This window comes from Pipra filicauda, unplaced genomic scaffold, assembly GCF_003945595.2.
Source record: "Pipra filicauda isolate LSUMZ 115617 unplaced genomic scaffold, ASM394559v2 scaffold212_size3012638_pilon, whole genome shotgun sequence".
NCBI lineage: Eukaryota > Metazoa > Chordata > Aves > Passeriformes > Pipridae > Pipra > Pipra filicauda.
Window position 1 is genome coordinate 733 of NW_024104324.1, and position 16,824 is coordinate 17,556.

At 50.9% G+C, this 16,824-nt stretch overlaps 2 long non-coding RNA genes across 2 annotated transcripts; both read left to right on the top strand.

The window, feature by feature from the left end:
- The first annotated feature begins 3,908 nt into the window (after positions 1 to 3,908).
- On the top strand, positions 3,909 to 6,519 carry LOC120323220. The gene is made up of 3 exons (XR_005563491.1): positions 3,909 to 4,090; positions 4,767 to 4,991; positions 5,458 to 6,519. It is a non-coding gene; the product is annotated as an uncharacterized LOC120323220 (long non-coding RNA).
- A 7,555-nt stretch (positions 6,520 to 14,074) lies between these two features.
- LOC114003627 lies at positions 14,075 to 15,857 on the top strand. Its single transcript, XR_003546314.2, has 4 exons — positions 14,075 to 14,428; positions 14,547 to 15,377; positions 15,504 to 15,629; positions 15,722 to 15,857. It is a non-coding gene; the product is annotated as an uncharacterized LOC114003627 (long non-coding RNA).
- Positions 15,858 to 16,824: the final 967 nt, after the last annotated feature.

The window sequence follows — 16,824 nt, forward strand, 5'->3', positions numbered from 1 at the left end:
CCAAGACACTGTCCTTGATATTTGAAAAGTCGTGGCAATCAGGGGAAGTCCCAGGTGAGGGGAAAAAGGGAAACCCACTGTGCCCATCTTTGAAAGGGGTAGAAAGGAGGGCCCTGGGAACTGCCAAGCTGTCAGCCTGCCCTCTGTGCCTGGGAAGGTGACGGAAAAGATCCTTCTAGAAGCTCTGTCAAGGCACGTGGATGACAGGGAGGTGATTGGAAGCACCAGCACAGCTTCGCCAAGGGCAAGTGCTGCTTGACCGACCTGGTGGCCTTCTAGGATGGAGTGACTGCCTCAGTGGACAAGGGCTACCCATGTCATCTCCCTGTCATTCTGGAAAGCCTTTGACACAGTCCCCCACAACATCCTTCTCTCCAAAGTGGAGAGAGATGGATTGGATGCGTGGACTGTTAGATGGATAAGAAATTAGGTGAACAGTCCCATGCAGAGGTGGTGATCAATGGCTCAGAGTGCTGAGGGCCATCAGTGCCGAGTGGTGTCCCTCAGGGGTCTGGATTGGGCCCAGTGTTCTTTAATCTCTTCACTAATGATCCAGAGGAAGGGCTGGAGTGCGCCCTCAGCAAATTTGCAGCTGACACCAAGCTGAGGGGTGTGGTTGACACAGCTGATGCCACCCAGAGGGCCCTGGACCAGCTGGAGAAGTGGGCCCATGGCAATCTGCTGATGGTTTAACCAGAGCCAGTGCAAGCTGCTGGCCGTGGCTCAGGGCAGCCCCTGTATCAGTGCAGGCTGGGGGATGAAGAGGGGCAGAGCAGCCCTGCCGAGAAGCCCTTGGGCTGGAGGAGAGGCCGGACATGAGCCGGCGATGTGCGCTCGCAGCCCAGAGAGCCAATTGTGTCCTGGCTGCGTCCAAGGCAGCGTGGCCAGCGGGTGGAGGGAGGGCATTCTGCCTCTCTGCTCTGCCCTTGGGAGAGCCCAGCTGGAGGGCTGCATCCAGCTCTGGGCTCCTCAGCACAGCAAGGACCTCCAGCTGTTGGACTGAGTCCAGAGGAGGCCACCAAGGTGCTTGGAAAGATGGAGCACCTCTGCTAGGAGGAAAGGCTGGGACAATTGCAACCCTTCAGCCTGGAAAAGAGAAGGCTTTGGGGTGACCTAATTGTGGCCTTTTGGGGTGTGAAGGGAGCCCACAAGAAGGATGAAGAGAGTGCATTTAAAAGAGCAGGTAGTGAGAGGACAAGGGGGAATGGCTTCAAACGGAAAGAGAGTAGGTTTAGATTTGATCCTCGGAAGAAATTGGTTGCTGTGAGGGTGGTGAGAAATTGCAACAGGTTGCCCAGAGAAGCTGTGGATGCCCCATGGCTGGAAGTGTTCAAGGCCAGGTTGGATGGGGTTGTGAACAAGCTGGTCTGGTGGAAGGTGTCCCTGTCCAGAGCAGGAGGCTTGGAACTGGATGATCTTTAATGTCCCTGCCAAGCCAAGCCATTCTAGGCTTGGATGCTGTCTGTGCTGTTTCTGTGAGACTGTGGGGGAAAGGCTGGTTCTTCCTGTGTTCCATGGTTTTCTTCACTAATTTGCTGTGCAGGCTGGAAAAGCTTCTGAGGATAGAGAGGAGGAAACTCCGGGTTAATGAAGAGAAAGGAAGTCAGTCCCAGCTGGAAGAAATGAAGAAGAGATATTCTGAAAAGGTCAAGGAAGTTGATAGATTCCAAAGAGAGGTGAGCTGCTCTCTGGGTGGGGCTCTTTGGTTGTGGTGTTCCTTCTTTTGAAAGCTGGGAGATGCTTTCCCTCTATTTCTTGTCACGTGGATGTTTTTATTCCCTTGGCTGCATTTTGGATGTGATGGGCTTTTCTTAATGCTCCTCCTGCTGTTCCAGTGGGAGATGACTCGAACTAATCCGGAGGTAGTTCTCCTTCTGGGGAAAGATGCAAATGTTAAGGGCAAAGCAGTAGGTGTAAGGGCTGATGGAGGCCAGGCTGTCCTGCAGAGGAGGGGCAAGCCAGGAGTGGCAGCCAGCCTGTCAGGGTGCGTGAGCTCCCGGGCCAGGGAGCCGTCCCACAGGCCCTGAGCAAGAAGAGCAGAACAGGTCCTGTGAGAGTGAGCGGGGTCAGCCAAGAGTGCAGATCCCCCGGCTGGGCCTGAGGGATGGGCAGGTCTGCCGTCCTGGCAGGACATCACGTCCATGGGCTGAGAGCAGTGGGGCCCAGCTCAGGCCTGGCTGCAGCTGGAGGGAGGCTGTGACAGCGTCCTCTGGGTGTGCCAGATGAATTGCTGCCCTGGCAGAGAGGGGAGGAACAGCGCTGTCACTGGCAGGGCACCATCAGCCCCTGAGCCCTGTCTCAGGCACGAGCTGAGCAGGAGGCCCTTGAGGGTTGGCTTTTCTCCACAGTGTTGTTGCTGCCCAGGGCCCAAGGAGGACAGGGGCCTCCCAGGGGAAAATCTGTCCCTTCTTGCTCACGGGGAGCTGTTTCAGCCCATCCTGTGGCGGGGAGCCTGAAGGGCTGTTCCCAGCAGTGCTTTTGAGGCTGCTCTACCTGTGCAGCAGTGGCACAGAAACTCTCATCCCTTCTCCGCTCGTCACTCGGATCCGTTGCTAAAGCGGCGTCTGTCAGAGCCACGCTTGGGTTTGAAGGCATCCCTGTAGAATGGCTTCCTGCCTTTGCAGTGATTCCTTTGGAGTCCAGAAGCTTGGAGCATTTTTGCATGAGGAACTCCAAAAGGCTGGGAAGCTGAGGAATCCTATGGCAAATGATGGGAAAGCTGTTCTTGCTGGAAAAGAAAAGCCTGGTTGCACTTTGTGTCTAGTCCTGAGCCAGCAGATGATGAATAAAGTCTCCCTGGGCGGCCAGTTTTGGGGTTTTCCCAGAATTCACTGCATTTACACCACACTCAGTTCCTTTTTTGTTCTTTCTGTCTGCAGGTTGCTGAACTTTCCCAGCAGTTGGACAGGGAACGTGAACAGTGCACGCAGCTGGAGGCCAAAAATCAGGCTTTGCAAGAAGAGCTGTCTGCCCTGCGTGGGGAGTGCGAGAACCTGGCCCTGGACAAATGCCAGCTGCAAGAAGAGCTGGCAAAACTCCACCATCATTTGGAGACCAACGTGGTGGATCGCAGCCAACTCGAACAGTGTAAAAGAGAGGTGGAAGAACGAGCAGACCAGGAAATAAGACAAAAACTCCAGGAAGTCAATGAGTTTTTGCAAGTAAGTGAATTTCTCCCCAGTGTCCACAGGTGCTACGTAAACTTCTCTTGTGGCCATGGTGTTTGGTCTTTTTCTTTTGCTCCTGTATTCTGTGGGTTAGCTTCTGTCTTTGCTGAAGGCAGTGGCAGAAGGCAATCTGGTTGGGCAGGAGTGCTGTCATGGGTGTGGAATGTGGTGGCAGGTCCCTGAATGCAAAGGCTGCCCAAGGCAGATTCCCACTTTGCAGTGCTTGGGGGGATCTCTGTGCGCTGCTCTGCTTCTCACTGCTCATCCTTGAATGGGTTTGGCAACTTGCAGCTGTCATGGCCAGACCTACAGGTGCTGCTTTGTCCTTGGAGGGGGTGAAAGTGCTCAGAAAAGGAGTCACTGAAATTCCAGGGATGGGAGGGAGGGGCTGGAGGTGGATGGAAGCTCTTCTTGTCTTTGAAGAATCCTTTTGGACATGCCCTGTCCTACAGACCCAGTGTCTCTTCATTAGTAGCTTTGAAGCAGAGTGCTCATTTGGGCTTCTTTCCCAATGCAAAGAATTGTTTGCCCTGGCAGCTCCTGGGTTGTGCCTTGGTTGCTGCTGGGAGTGAGGAGGCAGAACCGCCTCTCTGAGTCAGGCTGGGCCCTTGAAAGTGGGTGTGTGCAATTTTGTGCTGGGCAGAGCTCTCTTTTTCTTGTGGTGGTTGAAGGTGCACTGTCTCCTTCAGGCACAGGCAGCCCACCAGGACACCTTAGAAGAAATCAGAAGCAGTCGTGGACTCACTGAAAAAACAGTTAGAAGACAGAATTAGAGATCTGGAACGTGCACTGGGAAGGACAAAAAGCAACCAAGCAGAAAGACCTTTTCAAAAGGAATCCACCCAGGCAGAAGTGGACAAGTACAAAGAGCTGTATCTGGTGGAAGCCCAAAGAAGAAAAAGCCTCACCAAGAAACTGGAAAGGTAAGTCCCTGCTTTTTTGGACTGGTAAGAACAGATTCCTTTTTCCTCCTGCATTTTCCTTGGAAATCCCTTTTCTGCATCTGGCCAGCATCAGGTGTGACAGCAGAACGTGGCATCTTTGTGGGGAAAGTTCCTTCAGAGCCTTCCCTTCCTCAGACCTGTCTTCCTTTCTCTTTAGAGTTCCAGCAGTAACCCCACAGCAGCACCACTCTGGCATTATTGGTGTCTTTTCAAGTTGAGGTTGTTTTAGCAGGCAGTCTTTTTGCCAGTCTCAACTCTCCTCATGCTGTGGGTGACAGAGAAGATGAATCTTGTGCCCTTTCCTGTTTGAATAAGGAGAGGCCTCTGGGAGAAAAGAGTTGGATTCTGTGAATCCAAAATAAGGCGGCTCTTTCTTGGCTTCTGTTTTGGCAGCGGGTCTGAGGGTTGAGCTTTCCTTGAGAAGGCCAGGGTGGCCCAGAGTTCTTCTGGAGGTGACACTGGCTGCTCCTTGCACTTGGTGTGATTTCTTAGAAACAGGCCCTGTGAACAAGCTCAGATCAAAGGATGTGCTGGGTTTGGACGCTCTTCATGCCCTTGGCTTTTAGAAGTCGAGTAGTAACCAAGGCTGTGGAGGGTAACTTTGCGAAAGCCTTCCTGCCAAAGATGACTCTGTGTGTGCTTGTGAATGTTTCAGAGCTACTGAGAGACTTGCAGAGGCCAACACCAAGCTCTTTTTGGAGCGCCACAGAAGCAGATCTGCGGTCCCAAGCAGCGCTGTCAGCGGACTTCTGGCTGCAAGTCCACTTCTGGATTCACCTGGCCTGGGACATCTTGGCCTCAGTTTGGGACTGAGCAGAAGTCTGGCTCTCAGAACACCACCCAGACACCTGTGGTAAAGCCCAAGACTTCTGCTCATCAGGTTGGTACAGATTTTCCAGAGTGGTCAAAGGCCCAAAAAGGTTGAAATGGAAGCAATGAGCTGTGGAACTCCATTCTTTTCCAAGAGAAACTGTGGGCAAGAGCTCTGTGGCACAGGAACCTCCCACCTAAGTTCTACCCTAAATTTACACGTAGTAATCTTCTGTAGTCTGTGGGGTTTGGCAGGAAGCCAACTCCAACCGGCTACAGATGGTTTTGGTGTCAGAAGTGGGATTGTTTTGGTTCCTTTGATTTTGTTGTGGGAACGTTGTCTGGGAAAGCTGCCAAGAGCAGGTTTGTTTTGTCAACATCCACCATTGTTTTGGGACACTCCCGGGAGAGCTGCCAAGAAGGATTTTGTTTATCTAAACATAGCTTTGTTTAGGAAGAAGGAGAAAGAAAAATAATAACAATGGCCTTTTTACTAATTTTTTTCCTGATTCTTGCTGGTTTTGTGCCTATCCTAGGACATCCTGTGAGGGACCGTTCAGATGGATGGAACAAATTGCTTCCTTTCCTTAATTTCGACACCCATGGCCTAGTAGCCAATTTCCTTAATGGTGGCCTTCAAGGTTTGGTAGCAAAGACTCCAAGATCAGCTCTAACCCATCCCTACATTGCTCAGCGACAATGATCCTAGTGGTGAAGGCAGCGAAAATGCTACTTAAAATTGGAGAGGTGGTGCTGCATTGGTCCCCTTGTTGTACGAAAGGAATCGCTGGAGCTTTGGGGACAAGAAGTGCCAACGGCCACGACAACTGTACACAGGCAACAGTATCGGACGAACCGAGATGCTGTGACCCCCATCCATAAGATGATCTGGAAGTTGGAGAGCCAAGGGGTGGTCAGCAGAACACACTCACCCTTCAACAGCCCCGTCTGGCCTGTAAGTCCGATGGAGAGTGGAGACTGACTGTGGACTATTGTGGCTTAAATGAAGTCACGCCGCCATTGAGTGCCGCTGTGCCAGACATGTTGGAGCTCCAGGACGAGCTGGAGTCCAAAACAGCAAAGTGGTACGTCACCATCGACATTGCCAACGCGTTTTTCTCCATTCCCTCAGCAGCAGAGTGCAGGCCACAGTTTGCTTTCACCTGGAGGGGCGTTCAGTACACCTGGAATCGACTGCCCCAGTGTGGAAGCACAGTCCAACCATCTGCCATGGACTGATTCAGGCCACACTAGAGAAGGATGAGGCTCTAGAACACATCCAGTACATCGATGACATCATTGTGTGGGGGGACACAGCAGAAGAAGTTTTCGAGAAAGGACAGAAGATCATCCAGATTCTCCTCAGGGCTGGTTTTGCCATCAAGAAGAGTAAGGTCAAGGGCCCTGCCCAAGAGATCCAGTTCCTAGGGCTGAAATGGCAAATGGACGACACCAGATACCAACAGATGTCCTCAACAAGATTGTAGCAATGGCTCCACCCACAAACAAGAAAGAAACCCAAGCTTTTCTGGGAGCCATTGGCTTCTGGAGGATGCACATCCCAGAGTACAGCCAGATGGTGAGCCCTCTTTACTTTGTGACCCTGATATGGTTTGAAGCTGGCTCCCCGCCAAGTCTCCAAACCTTACCACCAGAAGTTCCCCCCCCCCCCCAAAACCAACCTCAGGGAGAAGAGGGAGGAAAAAAAAACTAAGAAAAAAAACCCGAAACGAGAGAGAGACAACCAAAGTGAGATATATAAATATATTTACACTTATATACAATTTCACAAGGGAAAGGGAAGAAGGAAAAGGAAAGGGAACAAAACTAAGATAAAATATATAGATATCCCAAGACCCAATATCTAACAACTAAAAAGTTAGCAAAGAAAAATAGCTCACTACTCCCTTGGGACAACTGAGAGTCGCTCCGGAACGATCGCCGGCAACCTCCGTCTCCCAAGGTCGACAAGGCCCAACCAGGCCTCGCTCCCCAACACGGCAGACTCAACAGCAGGGGACCTGCACCTCCAAGCCGCCGGAAGGAAAGAGAGCGAAGGCCTCTCCTCCTCTCTTCTTATAATCTGGCTTACGTAAAAATCGTAGGGAATACTGGGTAAATCTGGACCCTTCCTTGGCTACAAACTGGTCACCAAGGAAGGCCTAGCCCAAACCACCACATTCTCCACCCCTTATTCCATACTATTTTTACGCAACACCTATATCTCACGTTCGCCTACGTCCCGCGCATATATATACACATATACATATATATATATAGTTCTTGTTGGTCTCTTGGCGCAGTTGTCTCATCACTGGAAATCAATACCGATGTCAGTTCAGTTCAGTCCTAATCTCTGGTCTCCTCAGTCACAACTACAGTTCTGATTTATGGCTGTTTCATCATTCTGGGCTGTCTCATCACTGGATACCAGCATCAGCTTAATTCAGGTCTCTTTCTCTCTCTCTCTCTCTCTTCTGGTGACTGACTTCCTGTAAAAACATAACTCAGGACATACAATTAGTTCTTCCCCAAGGCTAAATTTCCTTGAGGCACACATTGGATCTCTCCGTCCTTTCTCATTATCCACCACGTATGTCCTGGCCCTTGAGCAAAGACAATCCCACGAATGGGTTTGTCTTGGCCTGAGGCAGGGGTAACCCAAACAGCTTTCCCTAGCATTCCCCTCAAATGGATTGCTGGAACTTTATCTCCATCAACAATATGAAGGGATTCTGCTTGTGCAGGGCCAGCTCGATTGACAGAACCCCTGGTGTTAACTAGCCAGGTAGCCTTGGCTAAGTTCTTATCCCAGTTTTTATAAGTTCCCTCGCCTAGTGACTTTAGAGTTGTCTTCAACAGTCCGTTATATCTTTCAACTTTCCCAGCAGCTGGTGCATGATAGGGAATGTGGTACACCCATTCGATGCCATGTTCTCTCGCCCAATTGGTGACTAATTCATTTTTGAAATGAGTCCCGTTGTCCGACTCAATGCGTTCTGGGGTCCCGTGTCTCCACAGGACTTGCTTTTCAAGGCCCAAAATGGTATTCCGGGCCGTTGCGTGGGGCACTGAAAAAGTCTCTAGCCATCCGGTGGTTGCTTCCACCATGGTAAGTACATAGCACTTACCTTGACAGGTCTGTGGCAGTTTGATATAATCAACTTGCCATGCTTCTCCATACTTATACTTATCCCATCGTCCACCATACCACAGGGGCTTCAGTCTTTTCGCCTGCTTAATAGCGGCACAAGTCTCACAATCATGGATAACTTCAGAAATGATATCCATGGTTAAATCCACCCCTCGGTCTCGTGCCCATCTGTGGGTGGCATCTCGGCCCTGATGACCGGAAGCATCATGGGCCCATCGAGCTAAGAACAACTCTCCCTTCTGCTGCCAGTCTAGGTCTACTTGTGACACTCTTATCTGTGCAGCTCGGTCTGCTTCTCTGTTGTTATCGTGTTCTTCATTAGCTCGCTTCTTGGACACATGGGCATCTACATGGTGGACTCTCACATTCAGACCCTTCGCTCTGGCAGCGATGTCCTGCCACAAGTCAGCAGCCCAGATGGGTTTTCCTCCACGCCTCCAGTTCATCTTCTCCCATCGGTCTAACCATCCCCATAGGGCATTGGCTATCATCCACGAGTCTGTGTAGAGGTAGAGCCTTGGCCATCCTTCTCGTTCAGCAATGTCCAGGGCCAGTTGGACGGCTTTGAGCTCTGCAAATTGACTTGACTCGCCTTGACCTTCAGCAGCTTCTGCCACTCGTCGGGTGGGACTCCAAACGGCTGCTTTCCACTTCCGGTTCCTTCCTACAATACGGCAGGAACCATCAGTGAAAAGGGCATAACGCCTTTCTTCATCTGGCAGCTGATCAAATGGCGGAGCTTCTTCAGCTCGGCTCACTGGCTCTTCTTCTTCTTCTTCTGCCAGACTGAAGTTCCCACCTTCAGGCCAATTTGTGATAACCTCCAGAATTCCAGGGCGATTTGAGCTTCCCAATCGTACACGCTGCGTAATCAAGGCTATCCACTTGCTCCACGTAGCATCGGTGGCATGATGCGTAGGGGGCACCTTCCCTTTGAACATCCAATTCAGGACTGGTAGTCGGGGTGCTAGGAGGAGCTGTGTTTCAGTGCCAATCACTTCTGAGGCTGCTTGTATGCCTTCATAGGCCGCCAGAATTTCCTTTTCCACAGGAGTGTAGTTGGCTTCAGAACCCCTGTAGCTTCGGCTCCAGAAGCCAAGTGGTCGCCCTCGCGTCTCACCAGGCACCTTTTGCCAGAGGCTCCAGGAGGGACCTTTATCTCCAGCTGTAGTGTAAAGTACGTTCTTCACGTCTGGTCCCGTTCGAACTGGTCCAAGAGCCACGGCATGTGCAATCTCTTGTTTGATCTGTTTGAATGCCTGTTGCTGTTCGGGACCCCATTGAAAGGTATTCCTTTTACGGGTCACAAAGTGAAGAGGGCTCACAATCTGGCTATACCCAGGGATGTGCATTCTCCAGAAGCCTATGGCCCCCAGGAAAGCTTGTGTCTCCTTCTTGTTGGTGGGTGGAGCCATGGCTACAATCTTATTGATGACATCTGTTGGTATCTGACGTCGTCCATCTTGCCACTTCACCCCTAGGAATTGGATCTCTCTGGCGGGTCCCTTGACCTTATTCTTCTTAATGGCGAAACCGGCATCAAGGAGAATCTGGATGATTTCCTCTCCTTTCTCAAAAACTTCTTCCGCTGTGTCCCCCCATACAATAATGTCATCAATGTACTGGATATGTTCTGGGGCCTTGCCCTTCTCCAGTGTGGCCTGAATCAGTCCATGGCAGATTGTTGGACTGTGCTTCCACCCCTGGGGCAGTCGGTTCCACGTGTATTGCACACCTCTCCACGTGAAAGCAAACTGCGGCCTGCACTCTGCTGCTAAGGGAATGGAGAAAAATGCATTGGCGATGTCGATGGTGGCGTACCACTTTGCTGTCTTGGACTCCAGCTCGTATTGGAGCTCCAACATGTCTGGTACAGCAGCACTCAATGGTGGCGTGACTTCATTCAAGCCACGATAGTCCACCGTCAGTCTCCATTCGCCATCGGACTTGCGTACAGGCCAAATGGGGCTATTGAAGGGTGAGTGTGTTCTACTAACCACCCCTTGACTTTCCAGCTTGTGAATCATCTTATGGATGGGGATCACAGCATCTCGATTCGTCCGGTACTGTCGCCTATGCACTGTCTTAGTGGCTGTTGGCACTCGCTGGTCCTCGACTCGCAGTAGTCCCACAACAGAAGGATCTTCTTAGAGGCCAGGCAGGGCAGATAATCGTTTGGATTCCTCTTCAGTTACCGCGGCTATACCAAAAGCCCATCGGTACCCCTTCGGGTCTTTGAAGTATCCTCTCCTGAGGTAATCCATGCCAAGAATGCAAGGGGCTTCCGGCCCTGTCACAATGGAATGTTTTTCCCATTGGTCTCCTGTCAGGCTTATTTCGGCCTCTACCACCGACAGCTCTTGAGATCCTCCTGTCACCCCAGAAATTGAAACAGTCTCTGTACTCACATGTCCTGAGGGCATTAATGTACACTGTGCGCCGGTATCTATTAACGCTTGGTATCTCTGAGGATCCGATGTGCCAGGCCACCGAACCCACACAGTCCAGTAAACTCTATTATCTTTCTCGTCCCTCTCCTTCTCCTGGCAGAAGGCAGGGCCCCTCTATTGGCTCTGGTCGGAGCATTCACCGTCGGATCTTTGCTTTGGCTTGTCAGAGGCTTTCCTCTCATCCTGGAAATGGACTCCAGCCCCTCTGCGTCTGGGAGATCTCAGTTCTTTTTCAAAGAAATCTGCATCTACTACGTAGACAACTTTCTTATCGCTTTCCTTGCGTTTTAGTTCCCTCACTCTGGCCTCAAGTCTGGAAGTAGGTTCACCATCCCACTTCTTCATGTTTTCTCCATGGGCGCACAGATAGGACCACAGTTCATTGCGCTTAGATTTACGCTTAGGGTTTTTGCTCCTTCTGCGTGTGACGGAAGGAGATCGTGAGCGGGACCGGGACCAAGATCGAGATCGTGGTCGAGACCGGTCTGCTGATCTATCTCTGTAGCGTTTGTCCTTGTGGTCTCCGTAGTCATCTTCATAATCAGAGCGCCCGTAAGGCTCATCTATCTCAGGTCTTCGTCTGTAACTAGAATCAGAATAGTCTCTAGAAAACTCATTCCTAGATTCTACCGTTTCTTTTAGATGTCGCAGAACTGTACACAACATGCTCACAGGAGTTTCTGGCATGTTTGGAAGCATTACTCCTGCCAAGATATGGACATATGACGCAGGAGCACCCTGGATTATCTTCTTCCACATGGGCATTGTGCAAGTGGTAACCTCTGGGTCATCAGCGACGGGATCATATTGAGGGTCCTCATACATAAGTTCCAGCAATGCCAATTCTCTTAGGTACTGGATGGCGTCTTCTATCTTGGTCCACTTCCTCACGGGGCATGGTATATAGTCTTTAAATGGAAACCTTTGTTTCACACTTAAGACAAGTCGTGCCCAAAGACTGAGGTCAGGTTTCTCCTCTGCAAATAAACGATCAAGTTCACGATCTCCAGAGATGGAAGCTAGTTGTTCTGCTTCAGCAGTTGACAATAGGTGACCTCTAGCCCCACGGTCTCGGCATCGGAGCAACCACGATAGAATTCGCTCACCAGGCCGACGAGTGTAATCTTTCTGTAAGTCCCGGAGTTCTGATGGGGTCATTGACCGCAACTCTGTAGTTTCCATTTTTGGGGGTGGTGCTGCTCGTGGAGGTGGAGTTCTAGCACTAGCATCAGTATCAGTCCCCTCTCCGTTATCTTCTGACCTGTTTAGGCTTCCATCTGGTCGTAGGCTTAAAGTTTCGGGCGATGGTACCCACGACTTCCTTTTCACTACAGGGGCGAGGGGTATCTCAGGTGGTGTAGTCTGGGTTCCGCTTTCCGTGCATGTAGTAGAGGTGGTATTGGTCTCAGGTGTCAGGGTTTGAGTTTCCGCCTCAGCCTTAGTCTTCCGAGCATAGTCCACAGCAGCTCGATAGGCACTCGCCAAGCCCCAGTACAAAGCAAAAAACTGCATATTTGGGTCCTCATAAGAAAAACACCCTTCTGCCAGACGACGTGCCACCTCATCAGGATCAAACACCTGCTCTGGTGTGAAATCCCAGCTAATGGGAGGTGTCACGCGCCCTACCAATTTACCAAAGTTGGCCCAGATTCCTTGCCATCCAGGGACTGGTTTTCTCAAGGCCCTTCCCAAAGTTCCAGCAAATCCCTTTGAGTTTTGGCGTTTCCTGCAACAAGAAAAGCAGTACCACACCACCTTTCCAATGTTAAACACCACTTCCATGGCTTTTAGGAATAGTAGGACTGTTGCCAAACAATTTAGGTAAGGATTGGGGCCAATTTTGATCCCAGGGACCTCAGTCACTAGGCCTTTGATGTCATAATTAAGGAAAGGCAGATATTGGTAGATGCTTTTTGGGTTAGTTTTCACTGGATACCCAGCAGCATATATAAAAACGGCCAAAATAACCAGGAAAATGAATAAAAAGGCCATGTTTATATATTTTTTTTTTTTTCCTCTCTTTGTTCTCAAACAAAACTATATTTATATAAACAATAGGCTCTTGGCAGCTCTCCCGGTAGTGTTCCCAAACAACCGTGGCAAAACCAAAACAAACCGGAGATAACCAGAGAGAAACCGGGCGGAAACACCATATAAGGTGATATGGTTTGAAGCTGGCTCCCCGCCAAGTCTCCAAACCTTACCACCAGAAGTTCCCCCCCCCCCAAAACCAACCTCAGGGAGAAGAGGGAGGAAAAAAAAACTAAGAAAAAAAACCCGAAACGAGAGAGAGACAACCAAAGTGAGATATATAAATATATTTACACTTATATACAATTTCACAAGGGAAAGGGAAGAAGGAAAAGGAAAGGGAACAAAACTAAAATAAAATATATAGATATCCCAAGACCCAATATCTAACAACTAAAAAGTTAGCAAAGAAAAATAGCTCACTACTCCCCTGGGACAACTGAGAGTCGCTCCGGAACGATCGCCGGCAACCTCCGTCTCCCAAGGTCGACAAGGCCCAACCAGGCCTCGCTCCCCAACACGGCAGACTCAACAGCAGGGGACCTGCACCTCCAAGCCGCCGGAAGGAAAAAAAACGAAGGCCTCTCCTCCTCTCTTCTTATAATCTGGCTTACGTAAAAATCGTAGGGAATACTGGGTAAATCTGGACCCTTCCTTGGTTACAAACTGGTCACCAAGGAAGGCCTAGCCCAAACCACCACAGACCCGTAAAAAGAACAATTTCCAATGGGGTCCTGAACAACAACAAGCTTTCAGGCAGATCAAGCAAGAGATTGCACATACCGTGGCTCTTGGAGCAGTCAGGACAGGACCAGATGTAAAGAATGTGCTCTACTCTGCAGCTGGAGATAAAGGTCCCTCCTGGAGCCTCTGGCCAAAGGTGCCTGGTGAGACGTGAGGGTGACCACTGGGTTTCTGGAGCCGAAGCTACAGAGGTTCTGAGGCCAATTCCACCCCTGTGGAGAAGGAAATCTTAGCAGCCTATGAAGGCATACGAGCAGCTTCAGAGGTAATTGGTCCCAAAGCACAGCTCTTCCTGGCACCCCAGATGGGACCCCAGCATGCAAAGTGTAACTGGATAAGGGAAAAAGGGGGTAGGGTTTATCCATTTTAGGGAAAGGCTGGCCAAAAAAGGAAATACTGCAATGCAGCAAACTTTGGCCAATCAGGGAGCGGGGTCTAAGGATACAGACATCAAGGGGATTTTTCATCAAACAATTTCAGGGGACAAACAAGGGAAAAACTACAGTAAATGTTTAGACACAACCGTAAAACTCGAAAGGCTTTGGGTCTGAACTTCTTGACAACTTCATCCAGGGCTTTCATCCTCTGGAGGGTCACACATTTCTTGTTGTCTTCTCCAGCTTTCAGATTCAGCAATGTCCTCACTCCCGACAGACCAGGGTCCCCTTTCCAGAGTAATGGAGGAGCACCGTGATTTTTTAATCCAAAATTCCCGGATTGGAATGAAATGCTCTGGAAAGGCTCTGGAAATCATTCGGGGTTCACAGTGAGTCTCTGGTTTCCCATCCCCTGCTTCAGATGTGAAAACATGTTCCTTGCAGTCGGAATGTAAACTCATCAACTCCATTAAACTTGAGCACTATATCCCATCATCCAGATCATCAATGAAGATGTTCACCAGGAATTGCTGATCACTGGCCTCCAGCTGGATGTTGCACTCCTGATCACCACCCCAGCCAGGAGATTTCAACCAGCCTGCTGTCTGCTCATCCAGCCCATACTTCATGGGCTTCTCTGTGAGGGAGCCCTGTCTGTGTCCACTAGTACACACATTCATTTTGATTTTAAAAAATCAAACAGAAGTGGGAGTTTTAACAGCAGAATTATTTTTCAAAGGGAAATAGAAGGGTAAGAGTTTTTAATTTTAATGATCATGTTTTACATGGTACTAATTGACATCTAGTAGAAATGAGACAGCACCTTAAGAGACAAATCTACATTCTCTATTTATGCCTCTGAATTACAGATATGGCTTTGATGGAACGAGTGCCTTCAAGCTCCATTGGCAGGCACTGTTTGAAAGCTATTTGGGTGATTTTTGATAAGAAATGAAAGATGCAACAGCAGGAAGCCATTCAGCAATCCCTGACAAGGGAGGTCCACTGTCAATTGCTGGGAGGGCCCCCACCTGTTTCTTTTAATGGTGCTCCCAAATCCCACCTCTTGGGCCTCCCATCCCATCCTTTTTGGTCCCCTCAGGCATCTCCTCCCCAGCATCTGCTCTGTGTCCTACCCATGGTCCCCAAATATCCTCCTGTTGATCGTTTCCAAACATCCTCCCACTGATCATTCCCAAAGCTTTTCTTTCCAGACCTTTGCCTTTCACCCAGGCCACTGCCCTGGTACCTCCCAAGTCCATTCCTTGCCTCACTCTCCACTCCCAACCAGCTCCCAGTGCCCTCGTTTTTGTTCTCCTCCATCATCCTCCTCCTGTCCCCACCAAGCCTCTCCCTTGCAGTCCCCACATCCCTACACTTGAATTCCTTTCCCCTCCCCTGCATCCCACACAGGGCCCCTTCAACACCCCAATCCCAGTCCCGTGGGCTCCCCAGTTCCCCCCAGTTCAGCATCTTTGGGTCCCCCCCAACCTCCCCCCACCCTCCCTGCAGGCCCTGAATTCCTCTGGCTCTCCTTGTCTCCATCCCCACCCTGGGCCCTGCAGGCACAGTGGTTGGAGGTGAAACTGGGGGCAGTGGGAGCGGGGGGACATCCCAGTGGACATCCCAGTGACCAGCCAGGGCTCCTGGTCTCTCTCCAGCTGCATTTAGTGGACGTTGGGATCCTGAAGACAGCTCAGGTGGGTACCAGGAGTTCTTCCTGGGTCGGGTCCTCCCCTCACATGGCCATGACACTCCTAAGCCATCCCAGTCTGCCCCAGTATACCCCAGTGCACCTTCCCCAAGGATCCCATTTCTTCCCCCAGGCTCCCAATACATCCCACTGCACCCAGGGTGTCTCTGAGCCTGTCTTTGTCCCCAGCCCCCTGTGGTTGAGAAGGTGGTGGGTCTTGTTGGTGAGAAACGCGTGGCTGCATCCCTGGATGGCTGAGGTGAGCAGTGCCTGCAGGGAGAGGGGTCAGGACAAGGCCCCTTTCATGTTGCAGTGGACTTTGGGGGTGACGTTTGGGGCTCTGTCTTTCAGGACTGGTGGTGACACCCGTGCCCTGTCTCCCTCCAGCAGCGTGAGGAGATGATCATCCCTGAAAGAACCCCCTGATTTCCCTCAGAGCCCAGGGGCATTTCTCCTGAATGATCAATAAATCCCTTCAGCAAAGCTACTCTGCTTGATCTTGTGTGTGTGTTCCCATCTCCATGGGTGTGTTCCCATAGAATCACCACTTCCCTGGGCAGCCCATTCCAATGGCTGATTACCCTCTTTGTAAAGAAATTCTTTCTAATATCCAACCTAAACCTCCCCTGGCACAGCTTAAGGCCCAGCCCTCTTGTCTTGCTGATGGTTGCCTGGGAAAAGAGACTAACCTCCACCTGGCTACAACCTCCTGTCAGGGAGTTGCAGAGAGTGAGGAGGTCTCCCCTGAGCCTCCTCTTCTCCAGGCTGAACAGGCCCAGCTCCCTCAGCCTCTCCTCACAGGACTTGTGCTTGAGTCCCTATCCCAGCCTTGTTGCTCTCCTCTGGACCTGCTCCAGGACCTCAATATCCTCCTGATCTGAGGGGCCCAGAACTGGACACAGCACTCCAGGGGTGGCCTCACCAGCGCTGAGTCCAGGGGAAGAATCACTTCCTTGGGCCTGTTGGCCACACTGTTCCTGAGCCAGGCCAGGATGCCATTGGCCTTCTTGGCCACCTGGGCACACTCTGGCTCATATTCAGCTTCTTGTCCATCCAAACCCCCAGGTCCCTCTCTGTCTGGCTGCTCTCCAGCCACTCTGTCCCCAGCCCAGGGGGCTGCAGGGGGTTGTTGTGGCCAAAGGGCAGGACCCGGCACTTGGCCTGGTTGAACCTCATCCCGCTGGAATCAGCCCAACTCCCCAGCCTATCCAGGTCCCTCTGCAGAGCCCTCCTGCCTTCCAGCTGATCGACACTCCCCCCCAGCTTGGTGTCATCTGCAAACTTGCTGATGATGGACTCAATCCCCTCATCTCATCATGGCCAGTCTTCACGAATGAAGATTTGGGAAAGGTCTCCACCCACATTTGTTACAAGCACACTGGTGATACTTTGCAAATGCGGGTAAGGCCTTCGAGCCTGCGCAATGGATATTTTAGGTGAGACACAGTGTGCGC